Source organism: Spermophilus citellus, assembly GCF_964194105.1.
Source record: "Spermophilus citellus genome assembly, chromosome: 3".
Classification (NCBI taxonomy): domain Eukaryota; kingdom Metazoa; phylum Chordata; class Mammalia; order Rodentia; family Sciuridae; genus Spermophilus; species Spermophilus citellus.
In genome coordinates, this window is record NC_138184.1 from 190,503,717 (window position 1) to 190,527,589 (window position 23,873).

The 23,873-nt window shown below is 34.3% G+C and overlaps 1 protein-coding gene across 1 annotated transcript in view; it reads right to left on the minus strand.

Annotated features, from left to right (window-relative positions):
• FOXP2 (forkhead box P2) overlaps positions 1-23,873 on the minus strand; it is a 561,440-nt gene that overhangs the window by 402,621 nt on the left and 134,946 nt on the right. The gene's annotated exons all lie outside the window — the stretch shown is intronic.

Consider the following 23,873-nt stretch of genomic DNA (forward strand, 5'->3'; position numbering starts at 1 on the left):
GCTCTATGTTGGACTGCAAGTTTATAAAGAATGTTATTTGATAAATCTTCAAATTTATAAGAAGTTAGGATTTTCACATATCTATGTGTATAGATATGACTTAATAGTACATATGTATATATTTCAAGTAGATATCTAAAACAAAATACAGCATGCATTTTTCAGTGACTTATAAGACTTACTTTAATTTAGAAGATATTGCATAGGTTAGTGGAAAAGTTGTAGTACTTTTGATATGGTATTTTACCAAATCACATATTTTCAGTTTCATAAACCAAACAGTCTATGTTCATTTCAATTTCTTCAGCTGCCATTTAGTAATTTGAAAAATATTATTTTAAACAAACATTGAAAAGCAGAAGAAAATTATGAATAAGACTTCTCCTTCAATATTGATTTTATAGAGATTAACTTTTTTTTTTCCTTCAGTGGAAAGGAAACTGTATCTATGGCAAAATATAATTTATTTAGCTCTTCAAATATAGAAACACTCATCAAAATTTTATTTTTCATCCTAATTACAGGCAAAGTTTTTCTTCTAACTAAACTATTATCTATGATGAATTTCTTAAAAGCTTATATGAAGTGAATTAACAACTCATGTTTCTTCAGAAATTTGAATCTAGTCAAAATTTCCTAAGGAAAAAAAAAATTGGCATTAGGAAAACAAGGGAATAACAAGTCTAAAAAGCTCAGCAGTCACTACAAATAGGTCAAGTTCTGACTTGGAACAGATGATACAAGTGAGCAGGGGTTAGTTTCTATTTATTTCCACAAATGGCACATGTGCATTTCATAACTACTATTTCTTTATTGACTACATCTACAAACCATATTGCACAAAACAGGTAACTGATTGCCAAAATCATTCATATGCCAAAATCCCTTAAGTGTTGGCAACTTTTTTTTCCAAAAATAAAAGTATCATTCTAATCTATTAGTTTCCTTAAAATTAAAATGTATGTTTTATTACGGAAGGTTTTATTTCATCATCAAATGTAAAGCTTAGCTTTGTTGGATAAAGATTCTTGGTTGGCATCCATTTTCTTACAGAGCCAGGTATATGTTGTTCCACCATCTTCTGGCTTTGAGGGTCTGAGTTGAAAAATCTGCTAAGATACAAACTGTTCTCCCCCTATATGTGGTCTCATTCCTCTCTTGAGCAGCTTTTAAGATTGTATCCTTTTTCTGTATGCTATAAATTTTCATTATAATGTGCCTTGGTGTAGATCTGTTGTAATTTTGTACATTTGGTACCCTTTAAAAAGCCTCTTGTATATGGTTTTTCCAATTCGTTCTTCATGCTTGGGAAATTTTCTGATAGTATATAATTGAATAGATTGTGCATTCCTTTTATTTGAAACTCTATGCCTTCCTCTATCCCAATAACTCTTAAATTTTGTCCTTTGATGCTGTCCCATAATTCTTGTATGTTCTGTTCATAGTTTCTTACTATCTTCACTGTGTGATCAACTTTGTTTTCCAGATTTTATACTTTGTCTTTATTATCTGACATACTTTCATCCAAGTGATATACAATCAATCAACAAATATATGACAAAATGTTCATCATCGATAGCAATTAGAGAAATACAAATCAAAACTACTCCATGATTTCATCTCAGTCCAGTCAGAATGGCATCCATTATGAAGACAAACAACAATAAGTGTGAGCAAGGATGTGAGGAAAAAGGTAGACTCATATACTGCTGGTGGGACTGCAAATTGGTCCAGCCAATATGGAAAGCAGCATGGAGATTTCCTGAAAAATTGGGAATAGAACCCTCCATTTGACCCAGCTATCCCTCTCCTCCTCTATATCCAAAGGACTTAAAAACAGCATACTACAGGGACACAGCCACATCAATGTTTATAGCAACACAATTCACAATAGCTAAACTGTGGAACTAATCTAGATGCCCTTGAATAGATGAATGGATTTTAAAAAGTGGCATATATACACAATGAATATTACTCAGCAATAAGAGATTAAAATCATGGCATTTGCAGGTAAATGGATGACGTTAGAGAAGATGATGCTAAGTGAAGTTAGCCAATCCAAAAAAACCCAAATGCCAAATGTTGAATGTTTTCTCTGATATAAGAAGGCTGATTCATAGTGGGATAGGGAGAGGGAGCATGGGAGGAATAGATGAACTCTAGATAGGGCAGAGGGGTTGGAGGGGAAAGGAGGGGGCAGGGGGTTAGAAATGATGGTGGAATGTGATGGTCATTAATATCCAAAGTACATGTATGAAGACATGAATTGGTGTGAATATGCTTTGTATACAACCAGAGATATGAGTAAATGTGCTTAATATGTATAGTAAGAATTATAATGCATTCCACTGTCATATATAAATAAAAGTTAAAAAATGTTAACTTTAGTAAAGATATTAAGCTACCACACATATTCAATTCTTGAATAGTAATTCATTTTTTTCAGTTGCCCTAAATGTGCAATAATTCCCACTTTATGTCTGAAAAACTTAAGAATTAGAAAGGTTAAATAAGTTATTTTTTATAACCCAATTAATACCTTTTTGGAACCAGTAATCTTACACAAGTCTCTGCCTTCAAATATTGTGATATATTACATCACCTCTGATATATAACCTGCAGTACTTGATCTGAAGTCCGTAGGAGAGAATAGTGATATCCTGGAAACATTGGTTGTACAAAAATTCACAGTATGTGTACAATTTATCAGAATAAAATATATTTATTGTCTATTCAAAACATGCTTGTAGAAACAGCTTATCAAATGAATAAGTAGTATATGTAAGAGCCACACAAAAGAGAGATGAAGGATACTTCCTTTCTGTTCTAAATTATAGAAAATTGTTGAGCTTCTTACATATTCAGGTTATTAACCCTGTGTCAGGTATAGCTCGCAAGATTTTTTTAATTTAATGAAATCTCATTTGTCAAATTTTACCTGTGCATTTGTGGTCATATCAAAAAACTCACCACTCAGGTGAATATCGTGAAGCATCCCCCCCCCTTTGATTTTGAGTATTGCATTTAAATCTGCAATCCATTTTGAGATGATATTTTTAAATGGTGAGAGCCAAGGGTCTAGTTTCATTCTTCTGCATGTAGATGGACAGTTTTCCCAGTATGATTTTTTAATGTTTTTTCTTAATGTGTGTCTAGTAATCCTTTGTCAAATATTGGTTGGATGAACTGGGTTTTGATGGTGCACACCTATAAAACCAGTGAGTGATTCAAGAGGATTTCTAGTTTGAGGCCAGCCTGGGCAATTTAGCATGACCTTGTATCAAATAAACAAAAGAAGAAGGAGGAGGAGGAGGAGGAACAGAAGGAGCAAGAGAAGGGGAAGGAGGGAGGAGGGAGGAGGGAGGAGGGAGGAGGGAGGGGGAAGGAGAAGGAGGAAGAGGAGGAGGAGGAGGAGGAGGAGGAGGAGGAGGAGGGGAAACAAAATGGGCTGATAAGTTGGGGATGTAGCTCCATGGTAGAGCACCAATTGTGTTCAATCCCATTATCCCTCCCACTCCCCCCAAAAAACAGTTGGCTGCAACTAACAAATGTTATGCAAGTGTAATATATTATATATTATATATCAACCAACAATCAATTGAGAACTTTTCAATATTCATATTTTGCATCCTATCATTGTCTATTATCATTGTTTAAGTAAAAAAATTCCATTTGCTATTTTAGCAAATATTGATTCAGTAGCTCCTATGTGCTGGAATCCATGAATAACTCAAAGCAATCAGAAAAAGATCTTTTTCCCAAAGGGCTAGGAATGTTTACAGGGAAGTAACCATCAAACATGGGAAGCCTCTCGTCATTACTCTGTTTAGCACAATCCAGATGCTCTCTTCTATTTATTCATAAAATATAATAATTTATTGTGAATTACAGTCAATCCACTATGTTGTATTTGAAATAGCATATTGTTCCTCACAAGTATATACAATTATCATATTAATAGAAGTATTCTTTCAATTTTAAAGAGATGGAAATGTTAACTACCCCAGTATAACTATTACACACTCTATATAGTTACCAAACTTCCCCCCGTAAATGTGTACAATTAATTTTTTTTAATGATGAAAACCCTTCAGTTGGGTGGAAAATGAGAAGCTTCACTAAGAAAGGTGAAAAAAAACTTGCACAGGAGTACTAGAGAGGAATTACTTCCTGTTGGAAATCAAAGAATTCTTCACAGAGAAAATGAGTTGTAAACACTTAATTTCTCCATGTGTTGATGAGAATGAAGAGTGAATAATTAGGATGTTCAGCCTCTTTATCCTAGCATCTGCTCTTTCTGCTCCTCAGGTAAGCATCCCATCAGTAAAACTGACATAAAAGGCCGGTCTGGGTCCAAAATTGGATACTCAGCCCAAACTTGCCAAATCCTATTCTCTGCTGACTTTCACAGCTTTTAGAACAGCAATGAGCAGAGATGACAATTCTGTGACCTAAGTAGGATCATGTCCAAAGTAAACTGGGATGTTGTATGAAAGAGAAATCTGGTGTTCAAAACAATACATCTTTTTTTTTTTGTGACACGAGAGATCATCTGAAGTGAAATAACACCAACTCTGTTAAAATGTTTTCAGTATCCTGCTTCTAACAGCCACTGTATAATACCTCTTCCAGTTGTATTCCAAAGTTCTTTTTCTTTTTTTCCCACAGCAAATAACTGATTAAAAGTGATTTCAAAAATCTAGAAAAAAAAAGTACGTTCATCTACAGAAGCACATGATTTTACCTTCTTTGAAACCAAAACACAAATTCCCTCCCTCTGAGAAAGACTATATCACCTGTAACAGTAAATTTTACTACACACTATAGTATCTGAACAGACATAATTGTTTTAATGATGAGCACAGAGATGAGAATATCATATAAACTGAGAAAGCCTAAATATCACTGAATGGCAAGATAGGCATAAAAAGAAGGAGAACATTCATTCACTTAAAATTTTTCATTTAAAAGTAAGCATTTAACGAGAGATGTCTGTTTGAAAAACTGAGACCATGAGATATAGCAATGAACACACTTAGGTCCTTTCACATATATCACTGCAGACTAGAGTAGTCTGAGGTTATCAACCACTGAAAAAAATAATAAGTGTGATCAGTCTGAGGAAAAGGGGACTATAAAGGGGTTACCCATAATCTCAAGGTTGTGGATAGCTTTCCAGAGTGAGTGCCCTCTAAACTGAATGGTAAAAAAGAGTGAGCTTAAAAAGGGGGATAACAAGTAGAAATGGACAGGAGAGGTTGTGGAAGGCAGAGACACATGTCCTAGGCAAGAGAGAAGATCTCAAGGAACTGAAGAAAAATCAACAGGACCACAGAAAATGCAGGGGCCAAAGCAAAAAGATGAGCTAGTGAGACTGATACTACTCAGATCAGAGTGGTGAAAAGAAGGCAAAAATTAAAATCCTGGCTTTGCTACTAACTAGCTATGGAAGAAAAAATCATTAACAATCCGTAGCTTTGATTTTCTCATTTTGCAAGTGAAGAATGAAAAGCAGATCATTTCTGAAGTCTCTTTCATTCTAAAACTCCAAGTCAATCACATAGTAACCTGAGGTTACATTTTGCAACTGGTTTGCTGTTTACAGGAGGCTGAATTATTAATGTCAAACACCACTTGTACTTCATTGAGAATATTTTTACCACTACACTGGATGTTCAGTCGTGACTGCTTAAATTATTTTTTTCTGGTTAAAAACACTGCAAATATGCCTCATGTATAAGTAAACCAGGGTCTTGATCACTCATTTTAACCAGTATTAAAACAGACCTAGAACTGTTTCCCATGGAAAAATCTTAGCCCTGCCTGTAGATGTTTCTCTCTCAGATTTTTCTCTCTACTGAGAGAGAAATGTCTTTTATCCAAAGGAGCATTTGGTCAGGTTCCTCAATTATTTCCTCATAAAAACATGTCAAAGCTGACTTTTTACATTTTTCCCATAATATAAACATTTCTAGTGTACATACAGAGATATAAAGGAGAAATTGAGCAGAGAAAGAAGAAAAAGCACCTGTGATCTGAACACCCAGAGATAACGACTGGTAACATGCTGCTGTATTTTCTTCAAATGGCTATGGTTCACCTGTCCTCAAAAGCACCAATTTCAATTTTGTTTCAATTGTGGAAGCATTGATTCAATTCTAACCTTATTTATTTTGGAAGCACTATATGTGTAACATCAAAGCAGAGCTTCTCAGGTCGACATGAGCCTCAAAAGTCTAGCTCTCTACCCTGTCCCCTCCATTCCCTAAGCTCTTGAAGGGCCTCTTAGAAGGACAGATTGGCTGCTGCTCACTGTTCTTGATCAATGAGTCCAATTTTCCTAACTCACATTTGCTAATCAATAACTGCTTTTGAGCAGGCATTCCAAAGACAATTATATTTCATACAAGTATTATAATTATTTAATAACTATTTATTTATCAACTATGTTGCATATAAGACATACATGAAAATACAACCAAAGACGATGAAGCTGAAATGATGAAATGATATTTATTTTGCTATGTAAATGCTACAATAATTTGTGCATTCTAAAATATTGTCCTGAATAATATCCATATTGAAACACTGTAAAGTAACATGCTTTTCCCTTTTCTGTGTTAAAAACACACAAGAGTTACCTTCTTAACAAATTGTTAAAGGAACAGTATTGTCAGCAACAAATACAACACTGCACAGCAGATCTATACTACTTATTAATCTTGTGTGACTGAAACTTTCTGTCTTTTAAACAGCAATTCACCTCCCCCAGCTCCTGCAATCCATCACCTTTTTACCTTGTACTTTGATAAATCTAACTACCTTAGATGCCTCAAATAAATGGAATCACACTCTGTTTGTCTTTAAGCAATGGGTCTGTTTCACTCAGCACTGTATCCTCAAATATCATTGATATGTAGTATGTGACAGGATTATTTTTGTGACTGAATAATATTCCACCGTTATGTCTAACCTACACTTTCTCTATCCATTTATCCTTTAATGGACATTTAGGTTGTTTCACCTCCCAGCTACTATGAATAATGTTCTGATGAACATGAAATTGCAAATATCTCTTCCAGATCCTGCATTCAGGACTTTGGAATAAAGCCTCTGAAGTAAGATAGAGGAATAACTTTTTGAGGATCTCCATTCAGGTTTCCATAGTGGCTGTATTATTTTCCTGTCACATGAAATGTATGTGTTTCAATTTCATCAAAACTTAACCTTCATTTGCTTTTTTCTTCGAAGTGGTATCTCATTACAACTTTGATTCACATTTCCCTGATGATCAGTGATGCTTCACGTATTTTCATATACTTGCTGACCATCTGTGTGTCTTCTTTAGAGAATGTTAATTAAAGATTTTGCCCATTTTTAAATTGGGTTATTGCCTTCCCCAATACTACCCCGACATCTGGCAGCATAGCATGTGGCAAGTCTCCATTTGCTGAGGGTATGACAGGGTAGACAGCATGAGACTTTGCTTTGGAACTCAAGTCTCATGAAACTCAGTGCCCAAGGACGCAGCCTTTGGAAGAGCCCCAATGCCAGGCAGACACATGTGGCCACAGTGTATGGAATTTCTTTTCCAGCCAGCACTCCCTAAGGCTGGTTGCAATGGTTATGGGTGAGGAATCTGCCACACTTATAATGGATACCATTAAAAATACACACACACACACACACACACACACACACACACACACACTTTATTTCTGGGATGTTTTTGATCTGTATGTCTGTCTTTATGCCAGTACCATACTGTTTTGATTACTGAAACTGTGCAGTATATTTCAGTATCAAGAAGTACAGAGCTGGGCTGGGGATGTGGCTCAAGCGGTAGCGCGCTCGCCTGGCATGCGTGCGGCCCGGGTTCAATCCTCAGCACCACATACCAACAAAGATGTTGTGTCCGCCGAGAACTAAAAAATAAATATTAAAAAAATTCTCTCTCTCTCTCTCTCTCTCTCTTCCTCTCTCACTCTTTAAAAAAAAAAAAAAAGAAGTACAGAGCTTCCATCTATGTACTCATATCTTTAGGCTGTTTTGGTTATTCAGGGTCCCTTGGCATTCAATATGAATTTTAGGATTATTTTTTAATTTTTGTAAATAAATTGAATGAGAATTTTGATAGGGATTGCACTGAATCTGTACACTATACTGAATCTGGTGTCAAATATGTTGACAATATTAAACAAAAAAAATGCTTCCAATCCTTGAACTTCTGTCTTTCTTTCTGCAATATTTTGTAGTTTTCAAAACGCAATTCCTTTCTATCCTTGGTAATGTATATTCAAAAGTATTTTATTCTTCTTAATTCTATTGAAATAATGTTATTTTCTCAATTTCCTTTTAATAATTCCTATTAATATACAGAAAACAATTGCTCTTTATGTTGATTTTTGTATCCTGTGATAATGCTGAATTAATTTGTTAATTTCAACAGGAATTTTTGTGCAAAAATATCATGTATTACTTGCCCGCAGACATAGTTTTACTTTCCATTTTGAATGCCTTTTACTTCCACTTATATCACTGCTCTGCCTAAGACTTTGATCACAGTGTTGAATAAAATGATGAGAGAAACACACTTACCTTATTCCTGATCTTGGAGGAAAAGATTTTAGTATTAAACCACTGAGTATGATGTTTGCTATGAGCTTGTCACATAAAAACTTTATGTGTCATACTTTCTGTCCATTTCTGGTATATTGAGTGTTATTATAAAAGCATGGTGCATTTTGGCAATTTTTTTTCTGCTGCTACTGAGATGGTCACGTGACTTTTATCCTTCATTCCATTAAGGTGGAGTATCATATCTATTGTTGCATATGTTGAACCATCCTTGAATCCCAGGCCACTTTCACACTTGGCTATGGTGTACACTTCTTTAAATGTGCTGTTTCATATGGCTTAGTAATACAGTCATGCGACATATAACAATGGTAATACATTCTCGGAAATATATCATTAGGTGACTTTATCATTGTATCAACATCATAGAGTATACTTACACAAATGTAGGTGGCAAGCCTACATAGAGACATAGGCTATATGCTGTATACCACTGTATATGTGATGGCATTGTCCAAAATGCAGCACATAATTGTATTATGTTGATATTTTCATCAAGAATACTGGCTCATAGGTTTCTTATAGTCTTTCTGTGGCTTGGTATCAGGGTCATGCTAGCTTCATAAAATGAATTTAGCAGTGTTCCCTCCCTTTTGATTTTTTGAAAGAGTTTGCAAAGCACTCCTTTAAAAATTCCTTTAAAAAGCTGGGGTTGTGGCTCAGAGGTAGAGTGCTCACCTAGCATGTGTGAGGCACTGGGTTCCATCCTCAGCACCACATAAAAATAAAATAAAGATATTGTGGGGGAAAATATCTGGTAGGATTCACAATTAAACCACCTGGTCTTTTCTTTGTTGGGAGATCTTGATTGCTGATTCAATCTCCTTTATTGTTACAGGTTTGGTCTGTCTGGTTTGTATGTTTCTAGGACTTACCTGTTTCTTTCAGGTCATCTAGTTTGATGGAGCATACTTGTTCATAGTAGTATCTTCTCCATCTTTTTCTTTCTGTGACATCATTGGTAATGCATCTACCTTCATTCCTGCTTTGCTTATTTAAGTCTTCTCCCCTTTTTTTCTTCATTTAGCTAAAGCTATGCTAATTTTGGTGAACTTTTCAGAAAACTCTTAATTTTGTTGCATTTACTCCATTTCTCTATTTAATTTGTTTCTGCTTTAATCTTTATTATTTCCATCTTTCTGCTAATATTGAGTTTAGTTATTTTTCCAGTTCCTTGAGTTGTAGTTAGGCTATTTGAGTTCTTTCTTCTTTTTTTTTATTGTTGGTTGTTCAAAACATTACATAGTTCTTAATATACCATATTTCACAGATTGATTCAAGTGGGTTATGAACTCCCATTTTTACCCCTATACAGATTGCTGTGTCACATCAGTTACATTACCATTGATTTACAAATTGCCTTTCTAGTGACTGATGTATTCTGCTGTCTATCCCATTCTCCACTATCCCCCCTCCCCTCCCCTCCCCTCCCCTTCTCTCTCTCCACCCCCTCTACTATAAATCGTTTCTTCCACTTATATAATTTTTCTCCTGCCCCTCCTTTCCTCTTATATGTAATTGTGTATAACCCTGAGGCTCACCTTCCAGTTCCATGCAATCTCCCTTCTCTCTCCCTTTCCCTCCCGCCTATCATCCCTGTTTAATGTTAATCTTTTTCTCAAGCTCTTCGTCTCTACCCTGTCCTTGGTTACTCCCCTTATATCAAAGGAGACATTTGGCATTTGTTTTTTAAGGATTGGCTAGCTTCGCTTAGCATAATCTGTTCTAATGCCATCCATTTCCCTCCGAATTCTATGATTTTGTCATTTCTTATTGCAGAGTAATACTCAATTGTGTATAAATGCCACATTTTTAATCCATTCATCTATTGAAGGGCTTCTAGGTTGGTTCCACAATCTTGCTATCGTGAATTGTGCTGCTATGAACATCGATGTAGCAGTGTCTCTGTAGCATGCTCTTGTTAGGTCTTTAGGGAATAGACCAAGAAGGGGAATAGCTGGGTCAAATGGTGGTTCCATTCCCAGGTTTCCAAGAAATCTCCATACTGCTTTCCAAATTGGCCGCACCATTTTGCAGTCCCACCAACAATGAACAAGTGTACCCATTTCCCCGCATCCTCGCCAGCACTTGTTGTCTTTGGACTTCTTAATGGCTGCCAATCTTACTGGAGTGAGATGGTATCTTAGGGTGGTTTTGATTTGCATTTCTCTGACTGCTAGCGATGTTGAGCATTTTTTCATGTACTTGTTGATTGATTGTATGTCCTCCTCTGAGAAGTGTCTGTTCAGGTCCTTGGCCCATTTGTTGATTGGGTTATTTGTTATCTTATTATCTAATTTTTTGAGTTCTTTGTATACTCTGGATATTAGGGCTCTATCTGAAGAGTGTGGAGTAAAGATTTGTTCCCAGGATGTAGGCTCCCTGTTTATCTCTCTTATTGTTTCTTTTGTTGAGAGAAAACTTTTTAGTTTGAGTAAGTCCCATTTGTTGATTCTAGTTGTTAACTCTTGCGCTATGGGTGTCCTATTGAGGAATTATGGAGCCCGAACCCACAGTATGTAGATCATAGCCGACTTTTTCTTCTATCAGACGCCGTGTCTCTGATTTAATATCGAGCTCCTTGATCCATTTGAGTTAACTTTTGTGCATGGCGAGAGAAAGGGATTCAGTTTCATTTTGATGCAAATGGATTTCCAGTTTTCCCAGCACCATTTGTTGAAGATGCTATCCTTCCTCCATTGCATGCTTTTAGCCCCTTTATCAAATATGAGATAGTTTTAGTTTTGTGGATTGGTTACTGTGTCTTCTATTCTGTACCATTGGTCTACTCGCCTGTTTTGGTACCAGTACCATGCTGTTTTTGTTACTATTGCTCTGTAGTATAGTTTGAAGTCTGGTATCGCTATACCGCCTGATTCACACTTTCTGCTTAGCATTGTTTTTGCTATTCTGGGTCTTTTATTATTCCATATGAATTTCCTGATTGTTTTATCTATTTCTACAAGAAATGCTGTTGGGATTTTGATTGGGATAGCATTGAACTTATAGAGAACTTTTGGTAATATCGCCATTTTGATGATGTTAGTTCTGCCTATCCATGAACAGGGTATATTTTTCCATCTTCTGAGGTCTTCTTCTGTATCTCTCTTTAGGGTTCTGTAGTTTTCATTGTATAGGTCTTTCACCTCTTTTGTTAGGTTGATTCCCAAGTATTTTATTTTTTGGGGGGATATTGTGAATGGAGTAGTTGTCCTCATTTCCGTTTCAGAGGATTTGTCGCTGATATACAGGAATGCATTTGATTTATGCGTATTGATTTTATATCCTACCACTTTGCTGAATTCATTTATTAACTCTAATAGTTTCTTTGTAGACCCTTTTGGGTCTGTTAGGTACAGAATCATATCGTCTGCAAATAGTGATAATTTAAGTTCTTCCTTTCCTATTTTTATGCCTTTAATTTCTTTCGTCTATCTAATTGCTCTGGACAGTGTTTCGAGGACTATGTTGAACAGAAGTGGTGAGAGAGGGCATCCCTGTCTTGTACCAGATCTTAGAGGGAATGCCTTCAATTTTTCTCCATTCAGAATGATGCTGGCCTGTGGCTTATCATAGATTGCTTTTACAATGTTTAGGTATGATCCTGTTATCCCTAATTTTTCTAGAGTTTTGAACATAAAGGGATGCTGTACTTTGTCGAATGCTTTTTCTGCATCTATTGAGATGATCATATGGTTCTTATTTTTAAGTCTATTGATGTGGTGAATAACATTTATTGATTTCCATATATTGAACCATCCTTGCATCCCAGGGATGAATCCTACTTGATCATGGTGTATAATTTTTTTGATATGATTTTGAATCCGATTTGCCAGAATTTTATTGAGGATTTTTGCATCTAGGTTCATTAGAGATATTGGTCTATAGTTTTCTTTCTTTGAAGTGTCTCTGTCTGGTTTTGAAAACCATCAGTGGGAGGTAGGACAGTAAAGGGGGGAAAGTAATCAAAGAGGAAAACTAATCAGGTTTAGTAACATAAATAAACAAATATGACTGGAGGAACAAACCAAATCTCAATAATAACCCTAAATGTTAATGGCTTAAACTCACCAATTAAGAGACACAGGCTAGTCGAATGGATTACAAAACAAGATCCAACAATATGTTGCCTACAGGAGACGCATTTGATAGGAAAAGATATACATAGACTGAAGGTGAAAGGCTGGGAAAAATCATTCCACTCATATGGAATGCGGAAACAAGCAGGGGTGTCCATACTCATATCAAACAAAATAAATTTCAAGCCAAAGTTAATCAAAAAGGATAAAGAGGGACACTGCATACTGCTCAAGGGAACCATACACCAACAAGACATAACAATCATAAATATATATGCCCCAAACAATAGTGCAGCTACATTCATCAAGCAAACTCTTCTCAAGTACAAGAGTCTAATAGACCACCATACAATAATCATGGGAGACTTCAACACACCTCTCTCACCACTGGACAGATCTTCCAAACAAAAGTTAAATAAGGAAACTATAGAACTCAATAACACAATTAACAACCTAGACTTAATCGACATGTATAGAATATACCACCCAACATCAAGTAGTTACACTTTTTTCTCAGCAGCACATGGATCCTTCACAAAAATAGATCATATATTATGTCACAGGGCAACTCTTAGACAATATAAAGGAGTAGAAATAATACCATGCATCTTATCTGATCATAATGGAATGAAACTGAAAATCAACGATAAAAGAAGGAAGGAAAAATCATGCATCACTTGGAGAATGAACAATAGGTTACTGAATGATCAATGGGTTATAGAAGACATTAAGGAGGAAATTAAAAACTTCTTAGAGTTAAATGAAATCACAGACACAACATATCAGAATCTATGGGACACATTGAAAGCAGTTTTAAGAGGAAAATTCATTGCTTGGAGCGCATTCCTTAAAAAAAGAAAAAAAAAAACAACAAATAAATGATCTCATATATCATCTCAAAATCCTAGAAAAAGAAGAGCAAAACAACAGCAAAAGAAGTAGAAGGCAAGAAATAATTAAAATCAGAGCTGAAATTAATGAAATCGAAACAAAAGAAACAATTGAAAAAACTGACAAAACCAAAAGTTGGTTCTTTGAAAAAATAAATAAAATCGACAGACCCTTAGCCATACTAACGAAGAGAAGAAGAGAGAGAACCCAAATTACTAGCATATGGGATGAAAAAGGCAATATCACAACAGACACTTCAGAAATACAGAAGATAATCAGAAATTACTTTGAATCCTTATACTCCAATAAAATAGAAGATAGTGAAGGCATCGATAAATTTCTTAAGTCATACGATCTGCCCAGATTGAGTCAGGAAGATATAGACAGCCTAAACAGACCAATAACAATAGAGGAAATAGAAGAAACCATCAAAAGACTACCAACTAAGAAAAGCCCAGGACCGGACGGGTATACAGCAGAGTTTTACAAAACCTTTAAAGAGGAACTAACACCAATACTTTTCAAGCTATTTCAGGAAATAGAAAAAGAGGGAGAACTTCCAAAGACATTCTAGAGGCCAGCATCACCCTGATATCTTTCTTCTTTTTAATGTCGGCATCTATTCTTATAAACTTCACTCAGGTTGCATGCCATAGGTTTTGCTATATTATGTTTTTACTTCCATTTGCCTCAAAATATTTTTCACCTCTCTTTTTATTTGTTCTTCTGCCCAATATTTACAGATGATTCCATTAAATATCCACATATTTCTGATTTTCTAGTTCTCCCTTTATTGATGGTTTAATTTTGATAAGATACTTACTAATCATTTGAACCATCTTTAAACTTGATAAATTTATCTTAAGACATAACATGTAGTCTATTTGGAAATGTCATATATTGTGTTTGAAAAGAATCCATATTCTTTTGATATTGGCTAGAACGTCCTATAAATGTCTGTTATGTACATTTGATCAATGTGGTTGTTTGAGTCCTAGTTCCTTATTGATCTTCTGTCTGGATATTCTAGCCATTATAAAAAATGGTTACTGATATAACCAACTATTGTATTGCTATCATTTCTTCTATTAATTTTTTCAATGTTTGCTTCATATACTTATGCTCTTTTATATGCTTCATCATATATTTGTGCTGATATTGGATGCATATATAGTTTTTATATTTTCCTGGAGAATTGTCTCTTTTATCATTATGTTATGCTCTTCTTTGCATATTTTGCCAGTTTTCGATTTAAAGCCTAGCTTTGTCTTATTAGGTATGTCTACCCTTTCTCTCCTGGTCACCATTTGTATGATATATCTTTTCCTATCCTTTCACTTACAGCCTACAGGATCTTGCTTTTAATCCATTCAATCATTGTATGCATTTCAATATTTTAATTTGTTTAAATTTAAAATAAGTATTAATAGAACGCACTGTTGTCGCTTTGTACCTTTTTCATTCTAATGCTCTCTTTCTTTGGGCTCTTTGATTTTTTTTTCCCTTGTAGTGGCACTCTTTTGATTTTTTTTCCATTTTCTTTTGCCTTTCTTCTATAGGGTTACCATGAACTTACATACATCTTTTAATAGACAAGCTGATGGTAACTGATATTCAATTGTATATGAAGACTACACTTTTATTTCACCTACCCATAAATTATTGTATTAATGTCCCAAGCTCTACTTTTAATATTTGTTTTACATGAACATTTTTAATAAAGGTTTTTATGTTTTTGTATTTTTACTGTTATACCAGAATTTAAAATTATTTATTGCAACATGATCCCTGAATTACAGTATTCCACATTTGTGTATATGTTTACCATTTGTGTATATGTTTTCACACTTTTAGATGCCTCTTGCTGCTGCTGAGTGTCTTCAGTTTGAAGGACTCCCTTTGTCATTGCTGGTAATTCATTCACTTAGCCTTTATTTATCTGGGAACATCTACACCTCCTGTTCTTATTGAAGGAGCGTTCTTAGCATTCTTAGATGGCACTCAGGATTTAGAAGATAGTATCCCACATCCTCTGGCCTGAAAGATTTCTGCTGAAAAGCCTGCTGATAGTCTTATGACATAACCTTGTATTCGACCAATGGAGTTTTCTCTTACTATTTCCAACATCCTCTCTTTTGTCATTGACTTTTCAATTTTTGATTATGTATTATGTATTTACAAAATTTGATTATGAATATGTATTGGCATGGCCTTCTTTGCATTCAAAAAATCCATCTCCTTTTACATTCATCAAGCTCCTTGAATCCAAATGTCCACTTCCTTTTACATATTTGGATGTTTTTGATCATGATTTCTTTAAGTGATCTTTTGCTCATTATTCTCTATATTCGCTGAGAGTCAGTCTCTTCCCCCACCTCTCTTATATATATATATATTTGCTTGATGGCATCCCCCAAATCCTTTAAGCTTTCTTCATTATTTTCCTTCTTTCTTTTTGTTTTGTTTTTTATCTTTCTTTCTTTTTTCTCCTCTAATTGGATACTTTCAAACGACCCATCTCCCAATTCACTGATAGTTCTGCTGTTCAATTCTCCTACTGAATACCTCTAGTGAATTTTTCATTTCTGTTACTGCATTTGACAGTTCCAAATTTTTGTTTGTTTCTTTTCAACATTTATATCTTTGGTTAAATTCTCATTTTGTTCACACAATATTTCCTGGGCTCCTTGAGAATCTTGGTCATGGTCATTTTAAATTTTTTATAGATAACACATATATTTCCATTTCTTCCTTGTCTGTGTTTGGAGATTTATTTTTTTACTTGGATTGAATCATGTTCCATGTTTGTGTTCTTTGTAACTTTTCATTGCTGTCTATGCATTTGAGAAAACAGCCACCTGGATTCTTCCTGTACAAAGAAGATTGGCTTTGAACCTTCAGCCTTCACCTATCAGTTCCACTCAAGATTCCTCTCATATCTTTTCTCTGAATGTTTCTCCTCTGGAACTGTGAATGTAGATTCATAATTACATGGGGGCATTCTGAGTATGCCAAGTCCTGTTAGGGTTCTCAGGCAAGTGAAACAGAAACCAGTTCCTTGAGTACCCCCAACCCCTGAAAATCATGAACATTTTATGTACACTCCACTCCTGTCTTTCTCCCTGAAGGAGAAATCATAGAGCTACAGAATACCACCAAGGTCTTTATTTTTCAGCAGCCTCCAAGCTAAGTGCTACCATTTTCTCCTAACTTCCCCAGGTAGAATCCAGGAACTTGAGGACTTTCCTTCTCATCAGGTGGCAGTGCTATAGAGGCAGGGACTCTGATGAGAGGATGCCATGAATTTCCCTCTTGGATTTTATGTGGCTGGCTTATTCTCACTTGGAAGTCAGGAAGCTCTTAAATAGTTTCTGGATCCCTCATAAAGGTAACCATTCTGTGCATTGTTGTTGAATTGGCATTTCTGTGGCAAGAAGGAGGGTTTGGGCTTCCTATTCCACCTTCTTCCAATCAATTTTCTCCTTCTGAAAATCTTTATATTAGCAAAAACTAGAAGTGGATAGAAGTTGTTTGGGTATTTTTTTAAAAAATATTTTACTACATATATGGTTTTGCGATAATTTTATAAAGATAACATATGGCTTGAAACGGACGTGTACCTTTGGCTGCCTTTTTCTAAGCTATGATGCTATTTTTCAATTTATATAAACAGCCTGTTGTGTTTCATCTAGTAAGTTTTGAGCATTTTTTTACAATTAGCTGTTTTTTGCAAACTAATTAGTACATTTATGTACTTTGACAAATGACTTCAAGTTTCATGAAAACACCTCATTTTGTAGATTATAAAAATAAATTTAAAAAATCTTGCCAATTGCTTTAAGTACATAAGATGTGTGAGTTTTTATAGGTGAAAAATGTACTCTTTTCAGCAAAGCATTATAACATTAAAAATATTCCCAAAATCCATTTTCAAAAGTCTCTTGCCACGGAATAAGTTTCTTTCAATGTGTATTTTTCCTCACTCACTTATTGACTTAAAATTTATAAATAATATCTGCCAAAGTACATTAAATATATCTGTACTTCCATTTATTATATAAAAATTTCTATGTCAGGAAGAACAAGAGTTTATCCCACAGGATATGCTTTTTGTCTTTTCCTAAAAGAACTACAAATAAAACTTTTGAATATCATTATGTTTAGTGAAATTTGGTTGGATATTTGAACAAGAATGAATTGAACTTAAGAACTGCCAAAAAAATGCATTTGTTTCATATTCTGGATATTTAGTTTTTATTGTATCATATAATAAAATAAATTCACAATATGTGCTATTTCAGTGCACAATAGGTTCATATTTAATGATAATGGACGTACCTCTATTTCAAATAGTCTAAGATTAAAATATTATTGGATGATATCTCATAAAATCAACTTAAATTAGTATTGCTTTATATCTGTTTTTGTTATTAGCAAGGGCTAAGAAATTTAAGGAATAGTCATTCTTTTTTTTTCCTCTTTATTCACCTTTACTTGGTTTACTACTATTACATTCATACTGCATTTTTCTTTAAGTCTCTTACTTTGTGAGAACTTGTTTATGTAAAATGAAATTAAGGATTCCTAAAAATCCATTTCACCACCAATTTTAAGTTTGATGAACTAGACAGTAAAGTACCACTATGCAACCCTGTGCCTCATAGAACTCCCTTTCTTCTTTCAGATAATTCTTGAAACTGAAAACACATGACAATCTAGCAAAGGCACCAAGTGAGGGCATCAATCCACAGAGTGAACACTGGTAAAGCTTTTAATTTGTTGTCCTTTTATTTAAATTTAAACAAAATAAAAACACAAAAAGCCTAACTATTCACTTCCAACAACATCCAAGAGATATATGTATACATACACATACATATACACATACATGTACATATACACTTCCTTGTCCTCATTTTGGAAACACATGGTTGAAAAATCTGAAGTCTACCCTGTGATTTGGTCAATTGATCAGACAGTATTATATAAAACTGAAATGATTTGATGTTTCAAAGAGCCAAATCTGCTGATTTGAGCCTTTAAAAATATTCTATTAGAATAAATTAATAAATATTACTGAAAAAGTCCCAAAGCACACTGTTGCATTTCAGGAATTAATATTTTTGAAAGTATTTAATTCACCATGCATTCATTGTGCATAGTATCACAAGTTCATTGTGATATTACATAGACTGTACAAATCACATAAATTATCATATTTATCCTTTGGCAACTGTGGTTTATACTGGGAAATACACTAGATTTCATGCTGCTCATGTATGTGTTAACAGTGTTCCTTTTTTCAAGGTTTTTTGTTCTGTTTGTGTGTGTGTGTGTGTGTGTGTGTGTTGTCCTATAATATTTGCCCTGTTCTTGATTTCCTCATTTTATAATTTTTGCTATGTTGAGATAAATCTCAAATATTTTTTGAAAAAAACATAGAAAATAAGTTATTATAAAAAGAAAAATGAAACAAAACAATTTCAAATAAATACTCCTCTAACTTTGTAAAAAAGGAACATTCACAATAAAAGTGAAGAAAATTTTTAAAAACAAGTATTCAAGAAAGACTTGCAACTCCCAAGTCCTTATGTTGAATTACAGCTGCAAGCAATATATTTTTAAAGTGTTTATTCAAGAAAAAGAAAGTGCAAGCATCTAGGAAATAAATGCATTAGGGACTAGAAGAAAGACAAATCAGAATGTTGCCTAGGTGTTCAGGGTCTTTGCTCCAAGCATAAAACTTTTTTTCTTTTTCCTAGAAACTAAATAAATAAATTAATAAAGACTGATTTGAAATATAAAACTTCAGATAGAAGGGAATTGAACCTCAACCCTGAAGTTAGGTCATAAACTCTGAATTTCTTCTGTGCACAGAGTGATTTCACTATTAAAAAGTAGTGGGGATATTGTAGCCTTCCTATAAAATCTATAAAGATTGTAGCATTCTAAATAGTATTCTTTATTTATCAGTACAATTAAATATTTATTCCAAGTCCAATTCTCAAAATGTTGTTTGATTGTCAAAATCTGACATTTTAAAATAATGGTTTAATAAATCAAAGTTGCAGATACAAAGAATGATTATCTTATCTCTCCTGCAAAGATTTCATGGTTCAACATTTTGGAGTATATGATTTCAAAATAATCAAGCTTCTGTAGATAAAATGGATTTCAATGAAGCCTGTGTTACTGCAGCTTAATACTAAAATAAGTAAAAATTTCTATCTAGGCTGACTCAAGCAGAAATCAACCCTGGGAAAGACTGTAGGAGAAATATATACCAGTAACAGTGTTTTCTGCATAAAACTAAGAAATTATGAAAATAACAAAGAGCATGATTAAGATACATATGACATAATAATGATATTTGTACTACCTTATCATACAAAAAAAATGGAAGAGAGATAATGAAATGAAAAACTTTCAAAAGCTGAAAGTGTAAATGGCAACCATGAATGTTTCTAAATTAAATATCCTGGAAAGCTGGAAATTCAAGTTTTCTAATCTGCTAAACAAAGAAATTCTAAGAGCAAGCTGTTCTTGCTGAAGCACATTAAAATGAAGATGAGATCAAGTAAATATTTAGAGGAACATAAAACAGCCTGGCCATGTTATAGAAAGGTGCCAAATGTTAGTGGACATGTAAAAAGTGGTGAAGTTTCAATTTTCACATGAAGTGTTCCATCTTCAAGGGAGTGGCTGAGGACAACCAATAACTATATTTGGAGAAGAAAAAACATCAAGTCATTGCACAAAAGCTTCCAGAGTCAACACAGTATGTTCCTGTGAGTCAAACAATGATCTGAGGTTTTATTTGGGGTACAAAAGGAAAACTTATAATAAGAATATTTCATAACAACATTTTCTTAAAACTCAAAATAGAATGTATTAGAGTTTTCAGTAACCGATAAAAATGTAAACTGAAGTGCTTTAAAAATGGGCTTCAAAGTCACAGATGGAAGGTAAAACCTTTTAGGATGTAGGGTTTTTTCCCCTACAACTTGACTTTCTTTCCCTCTAGGCAAGAACTTTAGTGAACTGAACAGTATTATGGACAACATCAAAAGTCAGTGTAATAGATACACAATTATCCTTTTAGGTCAAGAGAAAATTTCTCATTCGTCACTGACATTATAACTGCTCCATTCCCGGCCCATAGAAACTTTGATGAATGTGCTTGCACCTCAGTATCAAGTCTCCTTTCCTTGAGAAATAAGGGAAAGGAGAGATGAAGACAGCACATCTGAAAGAAATGGGGCAAGATGAGACCATGTTCAGAAAGTATTCCCTGGGTCCTACACCCAGGATTCAGAACTTCAGGGAGAATGATAGGCCCATACTTGGACTGCCTCCTCTGGCAATGTTTACCAAAGCTCAGCTCCACCACAGCCTCAACAGCCAGGATCTTGGTGGTGCTTTCCCCATAGGAGCACTTCATCTCAGCCTGATGCAGCTCAGTTCACCAGGCCTCTAGATCAGGGGTTCCACTTGCAGTGTAAGTCATGGTGGATGCCATTCATATAATCATTCAGGTGCTTGAGCCTGTTTGGTTCATCTATCTCTTCCAAAAAAAAAAAAAAAAAAACACCTGGCAGAGTTCCTTGGTGGTTTTTCTATTGCTCAGGCCACATTACATCTCCCATCAGACTTGGACTCCATGTCTCATATTTGGAAAAAAGTTGGACTTGAGGATACCTGGATCCTACCACTATCACACAGAGGCTGCCCTGATGAAATGTGAATGACTGAAGTAAGAGGCCTGCCATGTGATGATCAGAGAAAGGCTAAAAGATAGCCAGCCAGCCACGTTACCACAGAAGCTGCAGGAAGGAAGTACCATAGGAAACTGCAATATGCCTTCTGCAGGCTTCCTGTTGGCCTCACATCCAAGCCATCCCTTGATGATGACGTAGCTAGTATATTGCACATAATGGATGAGAATACCAAGACTCCATAGCTTTGATGTTGACACATTTACTGCCATCTCTGGCTGCGAATGTCCAAATGGGCACCTAAATTTTTTATGGCAGAGGACTTCATGTACCTGACAGCAACTTCTCTCATGATGGGCTGGAGCTCTTGGGAGCCAAGTTTGGAAGATCCCCCAAATTGACAGTTTTAGACAAATATCTTGGCTTACTTCCTTCAACTCAGGGATTAGCAAATAAACATGGTATCCTACTGACAAGAGTCTGTATTATTCTAAAAATTAGTAAGTGCACTTCACTTCAGCTACACCACCAACTAGGTGACTTCTATGCTTCACGGTATGTCTTTACACCCTCAGAGTCTCCTTCTCACAATTGAAATGGGAAAAATAATGTAATGATTTCTATAAAGTTTTTATTAGACTGCCTGCACATTTAAAGCATTTACTAGAAGTGGGGATAGAGGACAATCCACTGAAAAAGAAGAGAATAATATGTACATTATGAAAAAGTAGCTCAAAATTTAGATGGAAATCAAAAATTACTATGAAAATGTAACTTACTAAAGATTAAAAATGAAGATATGATGAATCAGTAGGTTGCAACATTTTTGAAGGAAGAAAATAAGAATGAAGGAAAGATGTGAAAGAAAAAAGCTACAGAATGTCAAAATGTATTTACAGAAAAGATGAAAATTCTATTAAACTTTGGAGAAAGTTTTATTCCAATTTTATACACTATACTGTGTATACCAAAAATTAAAAAAAAAACACTAAAGATCCCATCTGCAGTATTCCAAATACCTAGAAAAAAAATTTTAACAAAAATCCTAAATAAACATCAGTAAAGAATAGTTTATATGTTATAATCAAATAGCATTTAATCACAAAATACAGAGTTTATCAAAAGGAAGATGTGGATTAGATTCATTACAAAAGGGAGAAAACTCCACAACTGCCTAAAAATATTTGGTGAGAATCAATATCTGTTTAGTTGAGTGAATCTCTTAAAATGTCAGAAACATAACCTCTTTAATCTTATAGTTCATCTTCCCAAGTTATTGAAAATACTTCCTGTAAAATCAGGACAAAAACCAAAGATGCCCCCTATGCTTACTTAAAAACTGTAGTAGAAGTTCATGTCAGCTGAAAAATAGGGGGAGAAGAACAGACAGATTTGGAAAAAAAGCAATAAAGCTGTCATAATTTGCACATGAGATAAACATTGACATAGGGAATCTATTTTTGTTTAGTAACTAAAAATTATAAAGCAAGTGAGAAAAAATCTTTAGAAATCGTTACATGATCTTTACACAGAAAACTGTAAAACTTTATTAAAATATGTTAAGAATGTATAAATAGAGAGGAATAAAAAGTTCATCAATAGAAAGACTCAATATCACTCAGAATTCTTCCCACACTGATTTATGAGGTCAATATTATTCCCATGAAAATCCCAAAGGCTTTTATGCGAACTTGAGGAGCTGACTATAAAATACATATAGAAAGAAACAGCCTGGGAATAACCAGGATACTTCCAAGAAAAGTTAAATTTCATAAAATCTACAATAACTAAAATAGTGAGGCTAAGAGGTAGACTAATCTACAGACATAACAAAACCCAGAAACATGACCAGATTTAATTGGTAACCTATAACAGAAACAGAAATGACTAATCATAAACAATGTCAGAATTACTTGTCAGTTATATAGAATAAAACAAAATGGATCCCCATCATAATATTCACAAAAAAATATATTCCCAATGTAAGGAAGACTTAAAAGAAAAAGTTCAAACTCATTTGCAACTATGAAAAAGTTCAAACTCTAACATTCACAACAACAAAAAAAGAGTCATCTGATAATTGTTGATGAGCATGTAAGGCAAAAGGAAGTTTTATCCATTTTTGACTTATTGAGTTATTGATTTATCCATTTTTGACCATAATTTGGAAGTTTTCTAATGCAAAACACACAAATCCTAGGACCAAGCTAGTCTATTCCTAAGGGAAAATCCTAGGGAAACTCTTGCAATTGTGTACCAACAAAAATGTATGAAATATAGGAAAATATTCTATTGTTGGCAATAACAAAACAAATAAAATGTCTATCAACAATAAAATAGATTTAAACTGTAGAATAATCGTATCACAGAATATTAAATGGAAGAAATGAGTGACTGCATTTTACTGGTAATGTCATTTTTCTTTAGTTGATTATAGATTCACAATGTTTGTTCTAGTATGTTTTGTAATTTATAAAAACACGACATACATTCTTTTGTATCTAATAGTGTAAAATAAAAAGGAAGAAAAGAAGAAAGTAAGGTAATATCC